This window comes from Macaca mulatta, chromosome 2 (assembly GCF_049350105.2).
Source record: "Macaca mulatta isolate MMU2019108-1 chromosome 2, T2T-MMU8v2.0, whole genome shotgun sequence".
Taxonomy (NCBI): Eukaryota; Metazoa; Chordata; class Mammalia; order Primates; family Cercopithecidae; genus Macaca; species Macaca mulatta.
Window position 1 is genome coordinate 142,737,409 of NC_133407.1, and position 26,578 is coordinate 142,763,986.

Consider the following 26,578-nt stretch of genomic DNA (forward strand, 5'->3'; position numbering starts at 1 on the left):
AGTCTTTTAAAAGCCATGTGTTTCTTAAGCTGGCCTCACCATGCATAACAGCTAGAATAAAAATCTAGACTCTCCCCACCCATCCATCTTTTCTTTTGTGTGTCATGTAGAGGTTCCCATGTGAAGGAAAGATCTCCAGAATAAGATGAGAGATAGCTTTTATAAGAACACCAAATGATAGAAATTATGGAAATCATGATATTGAAATAATGTCTTCCAAGTTAAAACAATCAGGTACATTTTTGCTTATCAGATAGTCAAGAATAGCTAAATTTGAATGTTGGTCAGAATTCAAGGAAATGTTATTCCCACGTATGTTGCTAGAAGAGTAGTACATTTGTACCACCTTTCTAATGGGAATTTTGATAGTGTATATTAAAGTGTGAAGTGCAGATGTCCTTAAATTCAGTGATTCCTCTTCAAGGTATGCTACATACTTGCACATGTATAGAAAGCAGCCTCTACATGATGCTCATTACAGCATTGTTCATTATAGTAAAAATATTGAGACTCATCAAAATGCCTATCATCAGGGGAATGATCTATGCACATATATGCAGCAATTTAAAATAATGAGGAAGACTTACACTACAATGACCTAGGAAGACACCTACACAACAATACAAATAGCATAATCCCACGTGTATTAAAAAGAGAAACCAAGGCCAGACACGGTGGCTCACGCCTGTAATCCCAGCACTTTGGGAGGCCATGGTGGGTGGATCACCTGAGGAGTTCGAGACCAGCCTGGCCAATGTAGTGAAACTCCGTCTCTACTAAAAAAAAATACAAAAATTAGCCGGGAGTGGTGGCATGTACCTGTAGTTCCAGCTACTCAGGAAGCTGAGGCAGAAGAATCACTTGAACCCGGGAGGCAGAAGTTGCAGTGAGCCGAGGTCGTGCCACTGCACTCCAGCCTGGGTGACAGAGCAAGACTCTGTATCAAAAAAAACAAGTTAAATCTTTATATATAAAAATATATGCACAAAATAAATATATATTTATTTAAATGTATATAAAAAGGTCATGAATAAAATATTTGCAAATTATATATCTGATAAAGTTGGGAAGAAAATATTTGTAAATAATTATCTGATACGTGATTTGTGAATATATATTATTCACAAATAGCTGATTACATATATGAGGTATTTACTTGTAAGTTATATATATCTAATAATCATATATCTGATATATATCTAATAACATATACAAATATCTCTATATGTATTTGTAAGTCACATATCACAATATATAAAGAATGCTTACAACTCAAAAAAGGGCAAATAACCCAGTTAAAAAATAACAAAAGGTTTAAATAGACATTTCTCCAAAGAAGATATATGAATTGCCAATAGGCACATTAAAAAATGCTCAAGATCGTTAGTCACTGGGAAAATCAAAGTCAAAATCACAATCAGAGAATACTTCATGCCTATTAAGATGCTTATGGTCAAAAAGACTGACAATATAACAAATGGCGACAAGGATGTGGAAAAGTTGGAATCCCCAAACTTTACTGATGGGAATGCAAAATGGTGCAGCTGCTGCAGAAAACAGTTTGGCGGTCCAACAAAAAGTTAAAGATAGTTACCATATCATCCACCAATTTCATTCCTAGATATATACCAAAGAGAATTAAAAACAGGCATTTACATAAATACTTATACAATAATATTCATAAAGCATTATTCATAATAGCCAAAAATTGAAAACAACCCAAATGTCCATCAACTGATAAACAGATAAACAAAATATGGCATACATAAAATATTATTCTGCCATAAAAAGGGATGAAATACTAACATATCTACAAAATGGATGATCCCTAAAGACATTATGCTAAAATGACACAAGTCAAACACAAAATGCTTTTCATATGATTCCATTTATATGAAATGTCCACAAGAGGCAAATCCATACGGACAGAAAGTAAATTAGTGGTTGCCAGGGGCTGAGGAGTGGGAGGAATGGGAAGTGACTACTAAAGGAATGATGAAAATGTTCTAAAATCAGATAGTTGCACAACTGTGTGAAAACACTAAGAACCACTGAACTGTACATTTTTAAAGAGTGAATTTTATGGCATGTGGATTATATCTCAATAGAGCTGTTATTTTAAAATAAATAAAAATTGTAAAAGGTCTTGAAAAGTACCTACCAAGCCAGTAACAGTGGTTATGTAGGGAAAGGGAATTAATATATTTTTAAGAGTAAGAATAGATTCACAAACCCTGGGCAATATGATGAGACCCCCGTCTCTACAAAACGTAAGTTAAAAGTTAACCGGGTATAGTGGAGCACACCTATAGTCCTACCTACTCAGGAGGCTGAGGTGGGAGGAGTTTGAGGCTCAGTGAGCCATGATTGCACCACTGCACTCCAACCTGAGTGAGAGAGCAAGATCCTGTCTCTGGGAAAAGAAAAAAAAGAAAAAGAATACATGTGTATTAGTCCATTCTCACACTGTTATGAAGAAATACCCAAGACTGGGTAACTTATAAAGGAAAGGGCTTTAATTGACTCACAGTTACGTATTGCTGCCGAGACCTCAGGAAACTTAGGATCATGGCAGAAAGCAGAGGAGAAGCAGGCACCTTATTCACTAGGTGGAAGGACGAAGTGAATGCAAGCAGGGAAAATGCCAGACACTTGTAAAACCATAATCTTATGAGAACTCACTATCACCAGAACAGCATGGGAGGAACCGCCCCCATGATCCAATTACCTCCACCTGGTCCGGCCCTTGACACATGAGGATTATGGGGATTACAATTCGAGTTCAGATTTCAGTGGGGACCCAGAACCAAACCATATCAACATTCATATATTTCTTTTTACTTACATAATTAAAAATACATTTGAAAAGAAAGAAAAGTCCTAAGCACCACTTGAAATGGTGGTGTATTATGAGAAATGTATAGCAGTGTGTTTTACTCTTTTTAATTTACAACCTAAGAATAAATATTTATTGTAGAAAATATGCATTCGAGGACACTTTTCTAGGCCCTTGGTATATAAAAATGCATAAGCCATATTCCTTTTCTTCTAAGACTTTATGGTGCATATCACAGTAGAGGCATGTACACAGCCAATTGTTAAATAGTGTGATAAATGCTATGCTACTAACATCTGTCTCTAGCTCTGGAAGCACAGGGACAAGGGACCCAGGGAAGAGGAGCTGAACTTTAAAAGATAAGCAGAAGTTAACCAAGCAGAGAACAGCTAAGGCAGATAGGCAGTGAGAACAATGCGGGAAAGGCCTGCCAGTATGCTGGTGCATGGAGTTTTCTAAGAACAGCGAACATCAGTGGCTGTGATCCTAAAAAAATGTCTTGTGGGCTGGCCATGGTGGCTCATGCCTGTAATCCCAGCACTTTGGGAGGCCGAAGTGGGTGGATCATGAGGTCAGGAGATTGAGACCATCCTGGCTAACATGGTGAAACCATGTCTCTACTAAAAATGCAAAAAAACAAAATTAGCTGGGCACGGTGGCGGGTGCCTGTAGTCCCAGTTAATCGGGAGGCTGAGGCAGAAGAATGCTGTGAACCTGGGAGGCAGAGCTTTCAGTGAGCTGAGATCGCGCCACTGCACTCCAGCCTGAGCGACAGAGTGAAACTCCATCTCAAAAAAAAAAAAAAAGTCTTGTTGGGGAGATTCTTGCAGATGAAAGGGTTGACTGGAATCAGACTAAGAAGAGCCTTAAGTAATACCTTGCTAAGTAGTAAGGTCGTTATTATATCAACTAGACCAGATGGAAAGAGACTAGAGACAGGGAACTCAGTTAGAGATTCCTGAATTAACCAGGCAGGAGAGATGAGCTTGTGAACAAGAATGGGGGCAGTGGCAGTGAAGTGGGAGATCAGATTCATGAAATCTTTCATAGAATAGGCAGGACTCTGTGGGAGGGAGAAGGGGATGTGGTAGTGACTCCCAGAAGCCATTAGTTGTCAGAGCACATATGGGAAGATTATAGTCAGACTTGTTTGCCCCTCAGGAAATAAAATGGAGCTGAAAGAGTTTCATGTCCAATAGGAGAAAATATGTCCTACACTTCACATGCCTCTGGATAGACAGACTCTCTCAAGCTCTTGTGACATTATGTGCTGGTGTAAAGGATTATTTGTTAACATTAGAATTAAGCCGATAATAGAGTATGTACCATGCACTGTATCAAGTGCTTTACATGCATAATTTTATTGCATCCTCAGGACACTGTTTTGTAGAGATAGAAAACTAAGGCTTACTGATACTAAGAAACTAAGTTCAAACCCAGGCAGCCTGACTTTAGAGGCCAATGTTATAAACTTCTGTGCTCTCCTGCCTCAGACAAGATGCCTCTGAGAGATTAAGTTAAGCAGCTTCACTTATTTACTTCCAACATAGTCAAGCCAGATAATAAACTCATCCTCCTTTCTCTCTCTGCTGATCCAATGCACATCCAGAGCATTCATCACTTTCTCCCAGTTGAGATCAAAGTGACTCTTCAATCTTCTCAGTGACTTTCAGGATGTCAGCAATGGCCACGTGAGGCAGGTGCATCCATCAGTGAGCAGCACAGCTCTCTAGCCTTCCAGGGAATCCAGGCAATAATGAAGGGTATTCCAGCCATTCTTTTAGGCCAATGAGATTATTCGACCTAATATTTGGAGAGTCAGAGACCCACTATGGGAAATGTAGGTTGTTTTTTACTACCTAGCATATATTTACTCCTTTTTGGTTAACATCATCCCTTACTTTTATATGGAAGACTATATGTGGTCTAGGTTTGGTCCATGTAGTTGGGCTGAATGCACTTCATGTCTGCCTTCATGGGTGAGTGCATGATTCAGGCCTGACCAATCAGAGCATCTTATCTCCTTTTCCCTAGTAACTGGCTCAGGATTGGGCATATGATGCAATTCATTCCACTGAGAGTCAAGTCCAGGACACTTTTTCAAATCGACCAGTAAGAAAAAAAGCCCTCTATTTCACATGTTTAGACATATAAAGAAGAATCCAGGGACATCAACAGGGCAAGACTCTCTCTGAGCAGGTAGCCAAAACAGAGGGATAAAGAACCAAAATACGGAAACATGGAAACGTTGAGCCCCTGAATCAAGCTGTTCCTGAAACCTAAGAAGAACTTTTCTGTTGGCTACACAAGCCAGTACATTTCCCTCAATGTTTAAGCTATTTTGAATATCTGACAACCAAAAACAAAAAAAAAAATTAATCAGAATAAAGAAAAACTGAAAAAACTTGTCTCAAGAACAACTAGAAAGTTCTGAGTGGGCAGCTAGCTAGCTTGCTTGCAAAAGAAACATTTAGAGGGGGCCGCTACTTTCAAGGCATTTACCAGGAAGATCTACCTAGGAGAAGCAGCTAATGTAAGAGCTGTCACACCAGGAAATGCTCAGCATTGGCCTTTAAATAGTACATTACATAGAGGAGCTGTGGGGCCTCAGCAACCAAAGAGAAGGTTAAATAATCTCTGTGCCCATAGCGTGACTCCTGTCAGCCCAGCTTTCTCACATTCTGGTAAATACAATTTCTTGTATCCTGACATCACACATGTAAGTCGTCCCTCTCAAAATGTCCACCCTCATCAAGCCCAGGTGTTTAAATCCTAGGCATTTCAAGACTCACCTCTAGTTTCACCTCCTCCAAGGAATCTTTCCTGCTCATTTCAGCCTTTATTGGCATCTTCTTTGAGTTCCTATAATGCTTAACCTTAATATCACCTAATGGGATCCAGGCAAAAGACTTGAGTTTGCATATTTGGTTGGGAAGATATTCCTGGAGCTTGATATTCATCTGTGTCAAAGGTCCATGGGGAGAACACGAAAAGAGGAATTTTAGGTTACTGCCAAGTCCACAACAGGTATGGATTTTAATATTGCAGGGAGAGAATGATAATATTCTATGATTTTGCAGTTCTACAGAGGGTATACGTAGGGAAAGAACACGTACTCGCCATGAGTGAGTCTAGGCATTTAGCCTTGAGTGGGGGCAACTGCAGCTTCCGTCATTCCTCCAAAGGGTTGAGAATTTATGCAGAGCTGTGGGTGCAGTGCTGTCAGACACCCTGCAGAGGTGATGCCAAGAGTAAGGCTAAATACGCCATTGTTGAGAGGGAGTCCAGAAAGTCAGACTTCAGCAAACACCAGAGAATCTATTGAACTGCTCTGATGGGAGGATCTGTAAGAGCAATGCTGAATAGTAACATCCCTGATAAGAGACATCATGGAGAGTAGCTGCTGGACTTGTGGCCACAAACAACAAGAAAATCCTTTGCCTGGAGCTGCCTCTGCAAAGAGCAGTTAGACTCTAGCTGGAGAGTCTGACAGAGAAACACTCCCTAGCAGAGGCTCAGCTTCTTGCCTTTCCAGCATGAGAGGCTGTGTGGTTTTGTGTTCAAGATCACAGACTCTGAACTGACACACCTGGCTGGAATAATTCTCTTCCCCTGACTACTGTATGACCTTGGGGAAATCTCTTAATATCACTCTAAGCAACAGTTTTATCATTCATAAAATAAGGATAATACTACCACCTCACAGGGATGTTAGACAGATAACATGAGATAATACATATAAATGATTTTACTCCATGCCTGGCACAAGGTAAATGGCTCAGTAAGTGTTAGGCATCATCATCATTATTGTCATTATCCAGGGGAAGATTGTGGGGATTAGAAGGCACACTTGTTGGTATGTTGAGACACCTTCATTGAAAAGACAGAATAAGAAACTCCTCCCTGAAACCTAGAGCAGATGGTGGCCCAGGATTGACTGGGGACTCACACTGATCATTGAGAATCTACGTTGTAGAAACCTCAGATTCCTATTGCATAGGTGTCCTACAAAGAAAGGTTACAGAGATTCTATCTTGAATTGTTTGTGAATTTTTCCACATGCATTAGTTTTGCTGGATTATAGACTTCTATAACACAACTATATGTTTCACTTCTTATTAAATCTCTCACAGGGTCTAAGTCAAAGTCAAAGGACCATCATTGATCCGTTGATTGGCACTAGAGTGGTTGGCCTAGAGTGGGTGGACATAGTCATTCTCAGTTTCAGAAAATCTTGCACCCCATCAGAAAAGCATAAGAGGAAACATGAAAATTAAACAGAGGATGCAGCAACATAACAGTTCTATAAAGATAGTACATACTGGGAGTCTAAAAAATACCCATATCTCTTGACATAATTCTATTTCTAGGAAATCATCCTACTGAAATATCTAAAGAGTAGAAGAAACTTTATGAAGAAAGCCATTCTTTGAACAGAATATATAAGCAGAAAAATTTTGAAACAATCTAAATATCAAAAATAGAGGATATGTTATATAAACTATGAATCTTCTTCCATGTAAACCTGCTATTAAAAATAATGCTTAAGAAGCATTTTCAAAGGTTTAACAAGTGCTTATAACATAATGTTCAGCAACAAACAATTGTATACAAACTAGGATCTCAATTATGTTCAAGTGTGTAGAATATTGACAGTGGGCATTTCTGATTTGGGGTGTTTCTGATTTTCTTGTTTGAACTTTCTATTTTATATTTTTCAAGTTTCCTGCAATAGTAATGTTTTACTTTTATAATCAAAAAACTATTGAAATATTACTTTAAATTATGCATGTGAAAAGATTACCTGGTCCAGGTGGTCATTGCACGCAGCTGAAGGTGTTAAATCTAGCTAGACTCTGGTCTGGGTCTTGAGAGCTTAATATCTATGCCCCACCTTCCCTGCCAAACAGGTTAGCAAGCTGGCAAGCTGGCAAAGGAGCCTAGCCTCTTCCTCCCTACAGGACACTGCAACATCAAAACAAAGCCTTCTAAATACTCCCCTAAGGAAGACTAATATCTGTGATGTAGCTACTCTCTTCTGAGACATAGAGGAAAAAAAATAGGTCTCTCTCATAACAAGACACCATTCCCTTCTCAGGTTAACCTGCCATTACCTTCCAACACATAGAAGCAGAGGGCTGTTTCTGCAGCCCTATCCTACCCAGTCAGCCCTCTGTGTGCTCTCAACTGCTATTCTCACTGCAGACCACCATTTTCAGACAAAGCTCTGAAAAGTCCCTCAATGCCCAAGAGCCACAGGTTGTGTTTGTGTTAATTACTACAGTGCTCAGTTCACAATATCACTTAATAAAAAGTAATAATTTTCAAGAATAGATTCACAATCTTCTCAGTTATCAGAACAGTGAAAGTGATTTATTGCTTATTGGAACAGTATTATAAATGTTGGTTTTGTTTTAATACTTCATTGATGAATCACATAATAGTTTATAAAATCATATTTTTACCTGATACACTTAGTTGGCCATGTTTTGCTGATTACAACAAACAGATGAAAAAGAATTTGAGTTATTTCCTTTTTCCTTCAGTATCTCAAAGGATGTTCACTGTGAATATTGACAAAATAATTTATTATTATTTTCCTAGATTCTGACCATCTGTCTGCTAATCAATTCATTAGAAATTCAACTCAAAAAGAAAGTTTTTGGAGATAGTATGTTAATATACCAGTTTAGAGAAAACAACATACAATTACTTTTGCACAAGGTCAGTTGGAGAATAGTTTGAGAACTGTCTAGAGACAGCAAGATATTCTCAAGATGCTCCAAGTATCCATTCTGACTCTATGACTATTCTGAGCACAAACTCAGGATTTTAGTTTCCTTCACTAATACCTTGTAATAAAAAACCTCCATGTATTATTTATGAGAACAGTTAAGCAGATAAATAATAAAGTCTCCTGACACTTCAAAGGAAAATGAAGAAAATATGAGTAAATATAAAATCAATTCATCAGAGACATTTTTAAATTCCAGCTGTTAGAGTCAGAAAGAATCGCAGAAGATCATTTCACTCCACCTCCTGGCTTTATGCTGATAAGGTACTACGCTATCCATATGAGCGAAGATGAAGCCCCAGGTTAAGGGGCAAGCCTGTTGCCATACAGCTGGTTAGCACCAAGAAGCAAAGTGAAGTTAGATTTCAGTTTCTAGTATCCTCATACTGGCCTCTTCCCAATGAGCCAAGCTACTTCTCTTTTAAAAATAATTCTGTCTGGAGCATTAAGGGGGCCATCCGTACTGATTCTTCATGTTTTAAATACATATTGTTTGCCAGTCATTATGCTAATAAGAATACAAAAAGAAAACTATATGTAGTATCAGCACTTGAAGACCTCACAATCCAGTAAGGAAAATGTCAACATGAACAATACCCATATGATACTTGCATAGCAATATGAGCACAGTGCTGCGGGAACATAGAAGATGGAGCAATAAATTCTGCCAGGAAAGTGTTAAAAAGTTTCACAGAAGAGCTAGGCCCCAAAGGATGAGTAAGAGGTATTTAGGCAGAAGGAATGATGAGAACAAAGGCATGGATGTGAACAACATGTTTGAGGAGCAGCAAGCATACAGCATGAAAGATACTGCACATCTAAAGCAAAACAGCCTTTGCTTTTACACAGACCTATCATGGTAAATCATCCTCACAGCTGTACACATTTAGGTAATCTCTATATTCCCCAGCCCTTCTAAAGAGCATCATTGTGTTCTCCTTGCCTGTATCCATGCTGTGCCCTCTGTCAAGAAAGGCCTTACCCTTTTCCTCTATGCCAACTCCCCACTGTCCCTCCTGATACATCTACAATATTACCTGTTCTCCAACCTCCCCGGGAGAGTTAATTACCTCTTCGTTTGTGCTCCTATAACAACTTTTACATCTCTTGTAAGAGATTACTTGAATTATTTGCTTACGTACATGTCTATCTCCCAAATAAGTCTAAAAACGGTAGGATTCTAAATAATTATATGTTTGATAAATATGAATGAATGACGTTTTCTATGGAAAGCTCAGTGCTAAGGGTGATAGAGAGATAATATGCACATACGCACTCTCAAAGGAAATAGACAGACACATAGATAATTTATAAGTAGAGGAATAATTCTTAGAATAGAAACTCCCAGGGAAACATTTTCACTCAACTGAAAATCTAACTGCAATCTACAGATTTTCACATACAACCACTTGGCATTGACTTAAAACTCCACCTAGATAGGTTCATAAACTCAGATCCTTTTCTTGTTACGTTCTTAGAGCTCATAAAAGGTGGACTGAAAAGGCCGTTCTTTGGGTATAATTTAGTCATATTAAACAGAATTGTAAGGGAGAGAAAATGACTGTCTAGTCCTTCATCACTGGGCATGTAATCCATTAAAAAGGTGTTAAGCTCATTGGTAAGTGTAAAAATGAGAGGAAATGAGTCAACTGACAAAAAATGCAATAGACAATAAACTAAAATTAATGCTTCACAAATTCTCACCTTCTCTGCCTTATTGTCTCAATTTGTTGTTCTCATAAATTATCAGAAAGTAAAGCACAGCCACTGCTCCTAAAAATAAAAATCTTATTAAACTTATTATGCATAAAACTGCCTGAAGACATTGGCTCTCCTTTGACCTCATGAGTTACTCAAGATACTCAATCCCAGGGTTCAAAAAATATATCTCATTAGCAGTACGAGATGTCAGCCGATATGTTATTAAACTGTCTGTCACTCAAGCCTCAATTCTGAAAAATACCTAGGTCACCTAATCCTTTATGCCACCCACATCTTTTCACATATAATAACAGGAACTTTAGTGCCTGGAATTGTTATTAATAATAATTCCAAAAACTCAATCATTTCTGGGATGCCTCTGAATTAATGGGAAAGAGGCTACTATCTGCCCGACAAATTGCTACCCACTGGTAAAAGATGATTGATAGAGGATAGATAATGTATTAGCCTCCTTGGGCTATGTCATAATCCATTCAGCTGGCTATAACAAAACACCATAAACCAGGTAGCTTATAAACAACAGAAACATATTTCTCACAGCTCTGGATTCTGGGAAGTCCAAGATCAAGGCACTGGCAGATCTGCTGTTTGGTGAAGGCCTACTTTCTGGTTCACAGATGGCAACTTCTTGCTATGTCCTCACATGGCAAAAGGGGCAAGAGAGTTCTCTGGGGCCGCTTTTATAAGGGCAGGAATCCTATTTCTGAGGGACCTGCCCTTTATGACCTAACTACTTCCCCTACCTCCCAATACCACCACATTGAGGATTAGGGTTCGACATATGAATCTGGGGGTTACACAAACATTCAGACCATAGCAGACTATCTTAAAAACCACAAACTGGGTGGCTTAAATGATAGAAATTTATTTTTTCAAACTTTTGCTAGCTGAAAGTCCAAGATGAAGGTGTCATCAGGGTTAGTATCTAGCAAGGCCTCTCTTCCTGGCTTGCGGGTCACTGCCTTCTTGTGGAATGCTCACATGACTTTTTCTCTGTGCACTGACAGAGAAAGAATGAAATGAGCTCTCTGGTATCTCTTCCTCTTTGTATAAGGTATTGGATTACGGCCCCACCCTTATAAGCTCATTTAACCTTAATTATCTCCTTAAAGGCCCTATCTCCAAATACAATCACCTTTGGGTTAAGGCTTCAAAATATGAATTTGATGAGAGACACAATTCAGTCCATAACAGATAGACGGATGGATGGATGTGGATGGATGGACAGATGCATGGATGGATGTATGGATGGATGCATGGACAGGAGGGAGGGAGGGAGAGAGGGAAGAAGAGAAGGAAGGAAAGAAGGAAGGAAGGAAGGAAGGAAGGAAGGAAGGAAGGAAGGAAGGAAGGAAGGAAGGAAGGAAAGAAGGAAGGAAGGAAGGAAGGGAGGGAAGGAGGGAGGGACGGAGGGAGGGAGGAAGGGAGGGAGGAAGGAAAAAGGCAGGGAGGAAGGGAAGGAGGGAGGAAGGGAGGGAGGGATATGATTAACTCATGAAGGAGGCCTTAACCCGAAGGTGATTGTATTTGGAGATAGGGCCTTTAAGGAGATAATTAAGGTTAAATGAGCTTATAAGGGTGGGGCCAGGAAGGAGGTAGGACTACAGTCAGACTTAAATCTGCTGGAAGCAAACTATTGCCTGTGAGGTAAAGAATTGAAAAGTGTTAGAAAAGCCTCACATTGCTCCAACATGCTGCACATAAACACACATGGGCCACAGTGCCTAAAATTTCATATTAATCAAAGATTCAACAAACATTTATCAAGGAAGAACTTTCTATCTGGCACTGAACTAGTGTTACAGAGTATGTTAACTGAATTCCTCGCTGAAGACATTTACATTCTAATATGGATGAAAAAAATCTATGTATAAGAAAGTTGTTCTTAACCTGAATTACACAAAGGATCACTTGTGAGACTTTAAAAAAATACATATTCCATAATCATATCTTCTGAATCTAAACAGCCTGAGGTATGCCTTGGGCATTGAGATATATATATATATATATATATATATATATATATATAACATCTCTCTAGGGGATTCTGAAGCACAGCAATATGAAAATCCCGTCCAGACCTGAGATAAGCATTGGCCTTTTCTTCTAAACACTAATGACTCTAGAAGATAATATGTGAAGAACCTACTACCTCAGTGTAAATAAACTCTCTAGATGGCTAGCAATAAATGATCCAGAACAATATGAGACTACTGGGCAAGAGAAGGCATGATTGATTTCAGATAATGCACATTAAACTTGATAGAAGACATGAAATCCCTTTCTAAACATAAAAGATTATTATTACTCAGTAGGTCACCATTTTACAAGGCAGATCATTTCATTTTAAGAGCTTCCAAATACTGAGCCAACACATGGTTCTTTTTTGTAACTTTCTTCCAATGTGTCTAGGTCTATACTTTTCAGTGCATGCCTTCTCCAGAAGTCTTCAGGGTGAGGTTCCACAATGCCTTATGTCTAGAACATAGCCCTCTGAAGCTCCTGAGCAAATCTGGACCAAGGCTGATCAAGATCACTAGGCTTAGCAGCAGAAGTATTTTAGGAGTCCGGAATTAATTTTGTGGCCATTATCCCAGGCTTCAGTGGGTTATAAGCCCAGGGCAGCTGAATATCTGTTACACTGCAGTGTTCCTTTTCATCCCGCCTGCTGCCAGCCCTCAGTCTAACCCATTCAACTGACTTCTATCTGGGGTTCCTGTTCTCCACTAGAGCTCTCACAGGAACCCCAGCCTGTTTGGTTGGTCTGATACTCTGTCCAGTCATTGCCACCTGCACACTTCAGGGCTGGGTTCCATTCCCTATACATCTAGTCAGTGGCTGGGTGATATTTCCTTACTATTGACATGCCTGAGCTGCTATATGGACTCCTGGCTTAGATCAATTGATTCTCAGATGGGATGGTTCTACCCCCAATAGAATGTTTCAGAAACTGTTGATGACATATTTGGTTGTCATAACAGTAACATCTGCCTCCTTCTACAACATCACCACATGTTTACTGGCATTTAGAGTGTGCAGGCCAGAGAAAACAGACATCCCACAATGAAAGCACTGTATAATCCACCCAAGGATTCGTTGTACTGTGTTCTCAAACACTCATATAGATGAAAAACCTCTCTGTTAGTATCTGAGCCTAGAAGCTAACTCGGTTTCACACATAATCTCAAAGTACTTTTTGCAGCACGTTTTAATATACAACTAATTTTCCAGGACAGTTTCTACTCTGTAAATCATGGGGAGGAAACTTTACCAAAAATTGTTCACCATCCTGAAAATCACTTCACCAATACTACAATGACATTCTTGCTATTTGAGTCACAAGTATAAAGCTCCTGTGACAGTCTGCATTTGCAATTTCCATTCTTCATGTAGGTATAGCATCTGACTAACTCATCATGTCTTTTAGTAACCAAGCTCAAGCACTTAGGTATTGACATATATATTATGTTACTTTTAATTATTTTACACTTTTAAACCTTTATCTAAAAATTAGGGCATGATATTAATTTATTTTCTGTGTGAAATTAGGTATGTAGAGATATTGTATTACCTAAAAATTATATTATCTTTGAAAGTAAAAAGGGAACTACAAAATATCTGTTGGAAAGGGGACATCAGGTCTGATAGGTTTAAGTTCAGTATTAGTCTTTATCCAGAATACAGTGAATATTCTCAATAAACCCTGTAGATTCCAACCATACCCTTTCATGGCTTGGCCCTTACAGCTGCATCAGTTCCTGCACTTCAGCTCCCAACAAGGCATCCTGCAGGCCAAGGATGTCTCAGGATGCCTTGCAGACAAATCTACCCATTGGCAGATGCCATCCTATAATTCAAAAATAAATCCTAAAAATTATTTGTGTAATTCATTTGAATTAAAAGTTTGATTCAGCAATAATAGCATAAAGAGATTGGTTATTAGTTTTAAAACCTATATTTCAATAATGCTTTCACATATATTGATTTCATTTGATATTCACAACAACACGATGAGATGATAGAGAAGATTGTGAATTTTTTTAAATTATACTTTAAGTTCTGGGATACATGTGCAGAACGTGCAGGTTTGTTACATAGGTACACATGTGCCATTGTGGTTTGCTGAACCCATCAACCCATCATCTACATTAGGTATTTCTCCTAATGCTATCCCTCCTCTAGCCCCCACCCCCGACAGGCCCCAGTGTATAATATTCCTCTCTCTGTATCCGTGTGTTCTCATAGTTCAACTCCCACTTATGAGTGAGAACATGCAGTGTTTGGTTTTCTGCTCCTGTGCTAGTTTGCTGAGAATGATGGTTTCCAGCTTCATACATGTCCCTGCAAAGTACATGAACTCATCCTTTTTTATGGCTGCATAGTATTCCATGGTATATATGTGCCACATTTGCTTTATCCAGTCTATCATCGATGGGCATTTGGGTTGGTTCCAAGTCCTTGCTATTGTGAACAGTGCTGCAGTAAACATATGTGTGCATGTGTCTTTATAGTAGAATGATTTATAAGCCTTTGGGTATATTTCCCAGTAATAGGATTGCTGGGTCAAATGGTATTTCTAGTTCTAGATCCTTGAGGAATTGCTACATTGTCTTCCACAATGGTTGAACTAATTTACACTCCCACCAACAGTGTAAAAGTATTCCTATTTCTCCACAACCTCTCCAATATCTGTTGTTTCCTGACTTTTTAATGATTGCCATTGTAACTGGCATGAGATGGTATCTCATTGTGGTTTTGATTTGCATTTCTCTAATGACCAATGATGATGAGCTTTTTTTCATATACTTGTTGGCCACATAAATGTTTTCTTTCCAGAAGTGTCTGTTCATGTCTTTCACCTACTTTTTGATGGGGTTGTTTTTTTCTTGTAAATTTCTTTAAGTTCCTGTATATTCTGGATATTAGTCCTTTGTTAGATGGATAGATTGCTTCTCCCATTCTGTTCACTCTAATGATAGTTTCTTTTGCTGTGTAGAATCTCTTTAGTTTAATTAGATCCCATTTGTCAATTTTGGCTTTTGTTGCCATTGCTTTTGGTGTTTTAGTCATGAAATGTTTGCCCATGCCTATGTCCTCAATGGTATTGCCTAGGTTTTCTTATAGAGTTTTTATGGTTTTATGTCTTACATTTAAGTCTTTAACCCATCATGAGTTAATTTTCGTATAAGGTGTAAGTTTTCTGCATATGGATAGCCAGTTTTCCCAACTCCATTTATTAAATAGGGATTCTTTTCCCCATTGCTTGTTTTTGTCAGGTTTGTCAAAGATCAGATGGTTGTAGATGTGTGGTGTTATTTCTAAGGCCTCTGCTTTGTTCCATCAGCCTATAAATCTGTTTTGGTACCAGTACCATACTGTTTTGGTTACTGTAGCCTTGTAGTATAATTTGAAGCCAGGATGTGTGAATCCTGCAGTTTTGTTGCTTTTGCTTCGGATTGTCTTGGCTATATGAGTTCTTTTTTTGTTCCATATGAAATTTAAAGTAGTTTTTTATAATTCTGTGAGTAAAGACAATGGTAGCTTGATGGGGATAGCATTGAATCTATAAATTACTTTGGGCAGTATGGCCATTTTCACAATATTGATTCTTCCTATCCATGAGCATGGAATGTTTTTCCATTTGTTTGTGTTCTCTCTTATTTTCTTGAGCAGTGGTTTGTAGTTCTCCTTGAAGAGATCCTTCACATCCCTTGTAAGTTGTATTCCTAGGTATTTTATTCTCTTTGTAGCAATTGTGAATGGGAGTTCACTCATGATTTGGCTTTCTTTTTGTCTGTTAACCGTGTATAGGAATGCTTGTGATTTTGCACATTGATTTTGCATTCTGAGACTTTGCTGAAGTTGCTTATCAGCGTAAGGAGATTTCGGCTGAGATAATAGGGTTTTCTAAATATACAATTATGTCACCTGCAAACAGAGGCAATTTGACTTCCTGTCTTCCTATATGAATGCCCTTTCTTTCTCTTGCCTGATTGCCCCGGCCAGAACTTCCAATACTATGTTGGATAGGACTGGTGAGAGACAGCATCCCTGTCTCATGCTGGTTTTCAAAGGAAATGCTTCCAGCTTTTGCCTATTCAGTGTGATATCGGCTTTGGGTTTTTCACAAATAGCTCTCATTATTTTGAGATGTGTTCCATCAATATCTATAACACCCTCGCTGTCAGTATTAGACAGATCAATAAGACAGAAAATCAACAAGGATATTCAGGACTTGAACTCTGTTCTGGACCAAGCAGACCTAATAGACAGCTATAGAACTCTCCACTCCAAATCAACAGAATATACGTTCTTCTCAGCACCATTTTGCACTTATATTCTAAAACTGACCTCATCATTGGAAGTAAAACACTCCTCAGCAAATGCAAAAGAAAGGAAATCATAAAGTCTCTCAGACCACAGTGCAATCAAATTAGAACTCAGGATTAAGAAACTCACTCAAAACCACACAACTACATGGAAACTGAACAATCTGCTCCTGAATGACTACTGGATAAATAACGAAATTAAAGCAGAAATAAATAAGTTCTTTGAAACCAATGAGAACAAAGATACAACGTACCAGAATCTCTGGGACACAGCTAAAGCAGTGTTTAGAGGGAAATTTATACCACTAAATGCCCACAGGAGAAAGCAGGAAAGATCTAAAATTGACACCCTAACATTACAATTAAAAGAACTACAGAAGCAAGAGCAAACAAATTCAACAACTAGCAGAAGACAAGAAATAACTAACATCAGAGTAGAACTGAAGGAGATAGAGACACAAAATCAAAAACCTTCAAAAAATCAATGAATCCAGGAGCTGATTTTTTGAAAAGATTAACAAAATAGATGGCTAGCCAGACTAATAAAGAAGAAAGAGAGAAGAATTGAATAGACATAATAAAAAATGATAAAGGGGATATCACCACTGATCCCACAGAAATGCAAACTACCATCAGAGAATACTATTAATACCTCTACACAAATAAACTAGAAAATCTAGAAGAAATGGATAAATTCCTGGACACATACACCCTCCCAATACTAAAACAGGAAGAAGTCAAATCCCTGAATAGAACAATAACAAGTTCTGAAATTGAGGCAGTAATTAATAGTCTACCAACCAAAAAAAGCCCAGGACCAGAAAGATTCACAGCTGAATTGTTAGAAGTACAAAGAGGAGCTGGTACCATTCCTTCTGAAACTATTCCAAAGAATAGAAAAAAAGGGACTCCTCCTTAACTCATTTTATGAGGCCAACATCATCCTGATACCAAAACCTGGCAGAGACACATCAAAAAAGGAGAATTTTAGGCCAATATCCCTGATGAACATTGATGCAAAAATCCTCAATAAAATATGGGCAAACCAAATCTAGCAGCACATCGAAAAGCTCATCTACCACAATCAAGTCAGCTTCATCCCTGGGATGCAAGACTGGTTCAACATACACAAATCAATAAATATAATCCATCACATAAACAGAGCCAATGACAAAAACCACATGATTATCTCAATAGAGGTAAAAAAGACCTTCGATAAAATTCAACACCACTTCATGCTAAAAACTCTCAATTGTGTATTTCTATATCTGTTTTAAAAAGGAGAATCTTGAGGCTCTGAGATTCTGATCAGCTCAGTCACAGAGCTAGCAGGAGAGCTGGGATTGGAGTCTACACCTCCAAAAGCTGTGATATTTTCGCTTACATAACACTGCCTCTAAAGTGAGACAAGTAACAACAGGAGGAAAAAAACAACAGAAAGAACAAAATAAAAAGAATCAATATGAGATGCTGAAACATGTAAATACTAATAGGGTAATGGTAATTTCTGAAAGCCTAAAGAGGAAAATTCCACACCACAATCCAAGAGATCTAATTAAGCAGGCTATTTTGTCACCTGAATATACTCTTCTATTACAACCCACCACAGGTCACATCTTTGCACCCATTGTATACAATGCCTGTGTGCACACACAAATGGCTCCCAAAGAAGACACTTAAAAATAGCTGTGCTGCCCTCTACTGTTGAAAAAAGAGCAAGCATGAAAACTGCAATCAGATTTGCTACTTAAGTTGTGTCACTAAGCTGATAAGTGAACAGCAGCAGAGTGCTACAGACATTATTTCATTATTATCAATTAGTGGTTCAATAGTAACTTTAGCATTGAAATAAATATTTTGACATTAATGAGATCAGTTTATTTGGCTTAACAAAGACAATATCATAATTGTTTATTGTTGGTGCTATCCTTGTTACTTGGACTGTGTGCTTAAGACTAGCTGAATAGACATGAATATTCAATACTTAAAGCTAGTTTTCAGATTCTTGTAATGTCAGGGCTAAATAAACCTTAAGGGTCACATAGAGGTAAACGGATGTCTTACACATGACAACTCTGATCCATAGGCAGCAGCTGCCTGGAGAAATGTATAAATAAGGATTTGGAGACTCTATCCAAGCTCAGTGACAAAGAATATTACTATTGATTAGTAATGTCTTCCAAGTAAGAGAAAGTGAGATAATGCTATATGCGCAACATCCATCTGTATCTGGGCTAAATCAGACTGCCATCCCTAGGCTCGTCTGATCACTTTACAGATGAGGAAATCAAGGCCCACTGAGATGAAATTGCTTGTTAAAGATCTCATTGCTGCTGGAAATTAGGCTGGGTCAATCCTATTACTGGGTATATACCCAGAGGGATATAAAGCAACTCTACCATATAGATACATGCACACAAATGTTCATTGCAGCACTGTTCACAATAGCAAAGACATGGAATCAATCTAAATGCCCATCAGTGACAGATTGGATAAAGCAACTGTGGTACATATACACCATACAATACTATACAGCCATAAAAAAGAATGAAATCTTATCTTTTGCAGGAACATGGATGGAGCTAGAGGCTATTATCCTCAGCAGATGAATACAGGAACAAAAAACCAAATACTTCATGTTCTCACTTATAAGTGGGAGCTAAATGATAAGAACTTATGAACACAAAGAAGGAAACATCAGACTCTGGGGTCTAGTTGAGTGGGAAAGGTGGGAGGAGGGAGAGGAGCAGAAAAAATAATTATTGGGTACTGGGCTTAATTCCTGGGTGATGAAATAATCTGTACAATAACACCCATGACATGAGTTTACCTATGTAACAAACCTTCACATGTACCCTGAACCTAAGACGAAAGTTTTTAAAAAGTACCTATAATGTGAAAACCCTTTACTAGTGGGATTAATATTGTTTGGGCAATTGTCATTACTGTAAAAGTGGCTGTTAATAGCATTTTCTACTTGCTGTGTGCTGGGCACTGTACTATATTCTTTACTAATTATTACCTCATTTAATTATCAAAGACTCCTTTGGCGTTGGATATTATTACCCTTGTTTTTTTTAAAAAAAAAAAAAAAAGAAAGAAAGAAAGAGAGGGAGGGAGGGAGGGAAGGAGAGGAAGGAAGGAAAGAAGGAAGGAAGGAAGGAAGAAGGAAGGAAGGAAGGAAGGAAGGAAGGAGGAAGGAAGGAAGGAAGGAAGGAAGGAAGGAAGGAAGGAAGGAAGGAAGGAAGGAAGGGAGGGAGGGAGGGAGGGAGGGAGGGAAGAAATTAGGCCAGATCAAGAATTCAAGCATCCTGTATTCTGGAACATTCTTCTTGCCATTAGATATAAGTTTCTTAGCTAGACCTCCAGGAACGGAGGACAAGACATTTCAGCCCAAACTTTATAAAGTAAAAAGTGTGTTCATTCTCAATACAGCTTTAAGATAATTCTTTACTGTCACCAAGGCACATGTTTTCTTCTTTACACAGACCAAAAGGCTTTGTGAAAGGTAAGGACACAGGCAAAGCCTTTTCCTCTTACAATTGATCTTTTTGATGATTTGTTCATAAAGAAATAGAATTTCCCATTGTGGAGTCATTTCCATGGTTACCTATTGATTTCCTATAGGAAGCATACTGTTTACACGGCCATCAGGTCTTTATTGTGGAGGGTAAATCACCCTCTGAGTTTTCGCTTTATCTGCAACCTGAGGCATGTAAAAATGAGCTCTGCAAAATTACCAGAACAAGATAAATAAATGATTCATGCGAATTGGTTTTGCATGAATAAGTGATTAATCCTCTCTTTCAACTTTGCTATGAGAGAATGCAGAATTAATGTAATTCTATGCAAACAGAAGCCCCCTTTTCTGAATGCTGACCTAATTGTAGGTATTTATGAGGCAAAATATATGTAAAATTTCAGTGGTTTTTGAAAAACTAATGATACTGCTACTGAAAATCAGGAACCAAACTTCTCTTTATAAACCTTAACTAAGGATGCACATGGATGAGATTGTGATTTACCCTAAAAGTTCCTTCAAAGCATCTTGTAATTTGGCATTCCAAAGGTATATGACCTTAGTGTTCCAAAGCAGGACTTAGAATTGCTCACCAAATAGCCTAGTCCTTAAACCACAGTCCATGTGGCAGCCTTAGCAGCCTGAATTAATTAGGTTCTTGGAAGAAACACACCTAGGACTCCAGAGTTTTCACATAATGAGAAATCAGTGGACTATTCAATAAATCAGTAGAACACTCAAGAGCCCAAGACAACATCAACAAAAATAAAATTCCTTTAACTGGGGACATAAAATAACAATTCTATTCTATGGAGATGTGCCTCAGCATTGTGCTAGAAGCTTGGGTCTCTTCCTCCAAGAGTATTTCACCTGTAGTCAGGAACTTTGAACATAAATCCAGACCAACCAAGGGTTTCTATAAAAGTCACAAAATAAGAATACTAGGAAGAAGAGCTCATCTTGGGCTGGAAGATGAGCAAAGGAGGCTTCTTAGTTTGTGCAAAATTATGGCTTTTGCCATTACTTTCAATGGCAAAAGAAATTTTGGCAAAATATTTTTTAGGAGACTTGCAGAAGCAGTGAGATTTGAATAGATATAAATAGAAAATTACAGTAGCTAACAGTTAGTGAGCATTTACCATAGGACAGGTGCTCTGCCAAACCCTTTATACTCTATCTTATTTTATCTTCATAACTATCCAATGAGGTAAGTTATTATCATTCTCTTTTTTATAGGTTAGATCAATGAGGTTAGACCAGGCGTGGTGGCTCACGCCTGTAATCCCAGCATTTTGGGGGACCGAGATGGGTGGATCACCTGAGGTCGCAAGTTCGAGACCAGCCTGACCAATATGGAGAAACCCCATCTCTACTAAAAATACAAAATCAGCCCAGCATGGTGGTGCATGCCTGTAATCCCAGCTACTTGATAGGATGAGGCAGGAAAATTGCTTGAACCCGGGAGGCAAGGATTACAGTGAGCCAAGATCACGCCATTGCACTCCAGCCTGGGCAATAAGAGAGAAACTTTGTCTCAAAAACAAAACAAAACAAAAAACAAGGAACAAAAGAAAAGAAAAAGGAAAAGAAAGCTGAGGTGCTAAACAACTAGTGTGACAGGGCTAGTTCCAATTATTCCAATGCATACTGTCTCCTGAGTCTATAATCATAACTAAACCATTTCAGGCAGAGAGAAAAAGGGAATATAGTGGCAAGAAAGCAAATCACATAGCAAGAGAGTGACAGAGGGTAAATCACTACATCAACAGAGAGTGATGTAGCAAAGGGAGGAAGGGCTGGGAAAACTGCATGAGGGCGGATTACAGAAAGCTCTGAATGCCATTCTTGGTAGGATAAGATGTGAGAACTGAACCCCAACTGAGAAGGTGCCAATTAATTCAGGTGGCACTGACCTGTGAGGCTGAGGAGGTCTTAATCACCAGAACACTAAATGCTCATTATCCAACCTTTTAATTAGCAAAGAAACTACCCCATCTGGAAAAGTTTTCAGCAAAGAACCAAGATTTGATCATGCTGTTAAGGAAAAAAAAAAAAAAAAGAAAGAAAGAAAAGAAAAGAAATAAACAATCCTCTGATCTCTCCCAGGCAACAAATCTTGGATTTCAGATGTATGTTTTCTTATCTTCCAGGTCCCCATTGGAGAGAAAATGAGGAAAAGGAAGAACAGATGGGAATAAAAGCAGAAGGTACCTGATGAAAGCAAAAAAGCAAGGCTGGGGGAAGGGTGTTTAGAGAAGGACTGGGAGAACAAAAGCAAAGAATTCTGAAATGTAAGGTTATTTCCTCTGCTGAACTACACACACAAAGTGGTTCTATTTACTGCTTTGCAATATTGAATGACTCTAGCAAGTACTGGTGGCAATCGGTGCCTAGGAATAATCACATGGATCTCTCAGCAGAAAGGTGACTTTACAGAACCAGGTCACTAAAAAGGGCCTGGGGCATGTATATCACCACGTAGGTATGAAAATGCAGGACAGAGTCAAGCTATGCCAACATCTTCAATTCATACATGTGAAAAATGAAACCCAAGAAGGTCAACAGAAGGGGCACTGGCCTGGGAATCAGAAAGGTAGTCTTTTCCCTGAAGGAGGATAAATAATTTTTCCCAAGGTGACAAGATAAGTAGTAGAGTGCCTACATTTTGTTTCTTGCCTCTTAGGAGAGCATGTTTTCTTCTGTTCCCATGAACTTCAGAATGAGCCACATCTTTACGCAAAGCCTCCTCTGCCACTTTTATGTGTGACCTTAGGTAAGTTATCCTCTTTATCATACAGAAAAATAAAACAAGTTCTTTGATCTCAAACAACTACAGTAAATCAGGCACAGATGGGTAGGCAAAGTCCAACAGGAGGAGTTGGTGTTAAGTGACTCAACTTTCTTCCCAGCACCAGGATCATAGTATAATTATAACTAAGAGAGTAGAATTTACCACTTCAGTAGGGGAAAGGCTCCCCGTGCTTTTTCACAGCTTCCAAAGTTGGTTTGATGATTATGGGGGAGGAGAAGGAAACTGAGACAACACCTTCAATACTAGATAGTATTTATCAGTCACTCAGAGCTGTCCACCATGCTTACAGCTTGGTGTATATTATTTCATTCAATCCCCCAATAATCCTTTAGATTATTATTTCAGTTGTACACATGAGAAAACTGAACTTCAGAAAAATTAAGGGACTTGCCCAAATCCCACTAGATTTAGCACCAGGCTCCAAACTAATAGCAAACTAGAGAGCTCTTATGTGAACAACCGTATTACTGCAGCTTTCCCAGTGTAGTTGCCATGACCAACTCGGGGCTCTCCAGTCCAAACAAGGAGGTCGTGCTAATCCATTCATACATCTTAACTCCCAGGAATCATTTCCATTCCCCATGGAGAGAATTTTGGAAAGCAAATTCAACAAATTTTGCAAGGTACTGGGGGAAATGTGGCTACTACACAGACATAAAAGACAACTTTCCTGTCCTCTAAGAACTTATAGTTTAGCATGAAAGTGGTAAGTAAACAGACAACAGCAAGTTAGACATCTTATTCAGAGATATATTTGAGCAGTGCACATGTACAAAGAAGGGGGAACAAAATGAACAGGGAGGGAGACATTGAGGAAAAGCTGGGGTAGGAGGGAGAGAAGGAGGGAGGGAGGGAGGGATCGAGGAAGGGAGGAATTGAGGGAGATAGTGAGGAAGGGAGGGAGGGAGGGAGGGAAGGAAGGAAGGAAGGAAGGAAGGAAGGAAGGAAGGAAGGAAGGAAGGAAGGAAGGAAGGAAGGAGCGAGGAAGGGAGGTGAGAGAAGGGAAGGGAGGGAGGGAGGCAGGCAGGCTTTGTCTGTCAGGCACTGTGTTAGCTATATATTGCCTTATCTCAATTCTCCCAATACTCAGTTGTCGATATCATTACTCCCATCATATTCCTCCTCCTAACCTTCATCACCCTTAGAATGACCTAGTCTTGCATGATATGGTTCCTGCCTTCCTCTGTGACATACATCCTACTACACTGACCCCTCTCCTATGCCTTGAACATATTAGTCTCCCTTCAACCTCAGGGCACTTGCTGTTCTCTCCAGCTCAAATGTCCCCCCACTGCCTCCAGATGTCCATATGGCCTGCTTCTCTCTCTCTCTTCCTTCTACTCAAACATTGCTTCCACAGAAAGGCTCTCCTTGATTCCCCTAATAACCTACCTCTCAGCTCCACTCTCATCTCCTTACTCTGGTTTATTTTTCTTCAAGGCACTTGTCATTACCAATCTTTCTTTATTTATATTTGTTTATTGTTTGTCTCCCCATTCCTCCACTAGAATGTAAACATTTACTCTCTCTCAGGATACTGGGCAGTAACTGTTTATTTTTATATATCCCCAGAGGAGTCTAAACAGTGCCTGACATATAGTAAGCGCTCAACAGAAATTTTATGAATGAGCTAATGAATCTGCCTTTGCAAGATATGAAACTGGGGTTCAGACGAGCTATGCATCTTGGCCAGGTCACACAAATGGACCTACCAACTTCATGACATTGTTATGCTCATTCCTGCCTCAGGTTTTGGGTTTTGAAAAATCTCTCCTCCTGTAGGTCTGCTGATGGATCTTCACAGAGCTGGCTCCTTCCCATAGCTTCAGAAGGGCTTTCTGGGGTTACCTGCTTTAAAATTGCCCCTTCTACTCCCATTACCCTATTTTACATTCTCCATGACACTTACTACTCTCTGAAATTATCTTATTTTGTTATCTCCCCTATTAGAATGTAAGTAATAGAGAAATCGGACCAATGAGATTACTTCTTTCTCATTCACGGCCTGCCTAGAGCAGCACAAGCCATACAAAAACAAACCAAAAAATGAATGAGCGTGTGTATGTAGGTCTCTTAGTACCATGCTTGGCCCATAGTAAGTGCTTACTAGCTACTAGTTACTAATTTTTGAGTAGTAGAGATTTAATAGGCAAAGATCATAGGAAAAGAAGTTCAAAACAAGGGAATAGTGTGAATTAAAGACTAGCTTTTCTTAAACTATGTTGCCAAGGTAGTTTTACCCATAAGTCTGTGTCCTGGGCAAAAATAGTGGAAACTGGCTGCAGTGCAATCACCAGACTTGCGGAGGAGTCTTTCACTCCATATGGATCAAAAATGGTGTGTTTCAACCAAGAGCATGGCTTTGGACATCTTGTACAATTCACATATTTATTAGTCATATAAACATTTCAATTTCAAGAATGGCATCTAATGTGCAGTTTAATTTGGACTCCATTTTGTAACTCTCCGAGCTGACAAATGTAGTTATTTTCACTTGCAGCAACATGGTTTTGTTGAATAGTGTGTGGCTATCCAGGACTGGAAGAAAGCAAAATACCAATCAATAAGAGCAACAAAACTAGAAATCCACAAGATGTGTGGCCTGAAACATGTATAATTTTTAATTCACAATTTACTTAAAAGATTGATTCTCCCAAAAGAAAGAACTGAAATAAGTGATTAATTGAAGTCTTACTGTGCAGAAAAATGAATATAGTGCTGATATGTCTTTAAGATTTCTCCACAACCCACAGAGAAGAAAAGGAACTTCTGGACCCTGAAGTAAATCTTATTTTTATCTGGGGGATTATTTGGACATAGCTGCTATAGCCAAAAAAAGATTAATCCATACTATGCCCACCTCCCACAGGCTCTACAACCATTCCAAAGAAAAACAGGTGAGGAGCTAAAAGATGTTGCAAAAATCAGTGAATTTGGAATAAAAACATCTGTATTCAAATATTGACTCTGTGGGAGGTAAGACTGGAGGATCAGACAGGAGGGCAAATATGTTGAATCTTTACTTAAAGACCAACTCCCTTGCTGCCTACTTTTTTTTTTTTTTAAGAGACAGATTTTGCTATGTTTCCCAAGCTGGAGTGCAGTGACTATTCACAAATACAATCATAGCACACCACAGCCTTGAAATCCTGGGATCAATCAGTCCTCCTTCCTCAGCCTCCTGAATAACTGGGACTGCACCTATCTATTTTTGTGCTCTACACTTACCTATTTCCCTTAAGAGGTAAGGGTTAGTATTTAAGGCTTGTCCCTTGAAGCAGGCCTCCCCAAAACAAGTGGGTTTTCTGCAAAGTGCCAATGAAAACTGGCAATGGCCTAAATCTTAAGGACATTAATCCTAGTCAATGATGGCAAGTCTTGGATCCCAGTCCCCCAGTTATGCCAGTTTCTCTAGCAGTGAATGCTGATGTGGCAAATCCAGCCGATAGCTTGCTAGACTACACAGCTGCAACCACAAGAGTTGGACTCCAGCCTGCTAATTACTCCAGCAGAGAGGCTGGTGCTACCCCAAACATCAACGCTGAGTTAGCAGCATGGAGCTAGA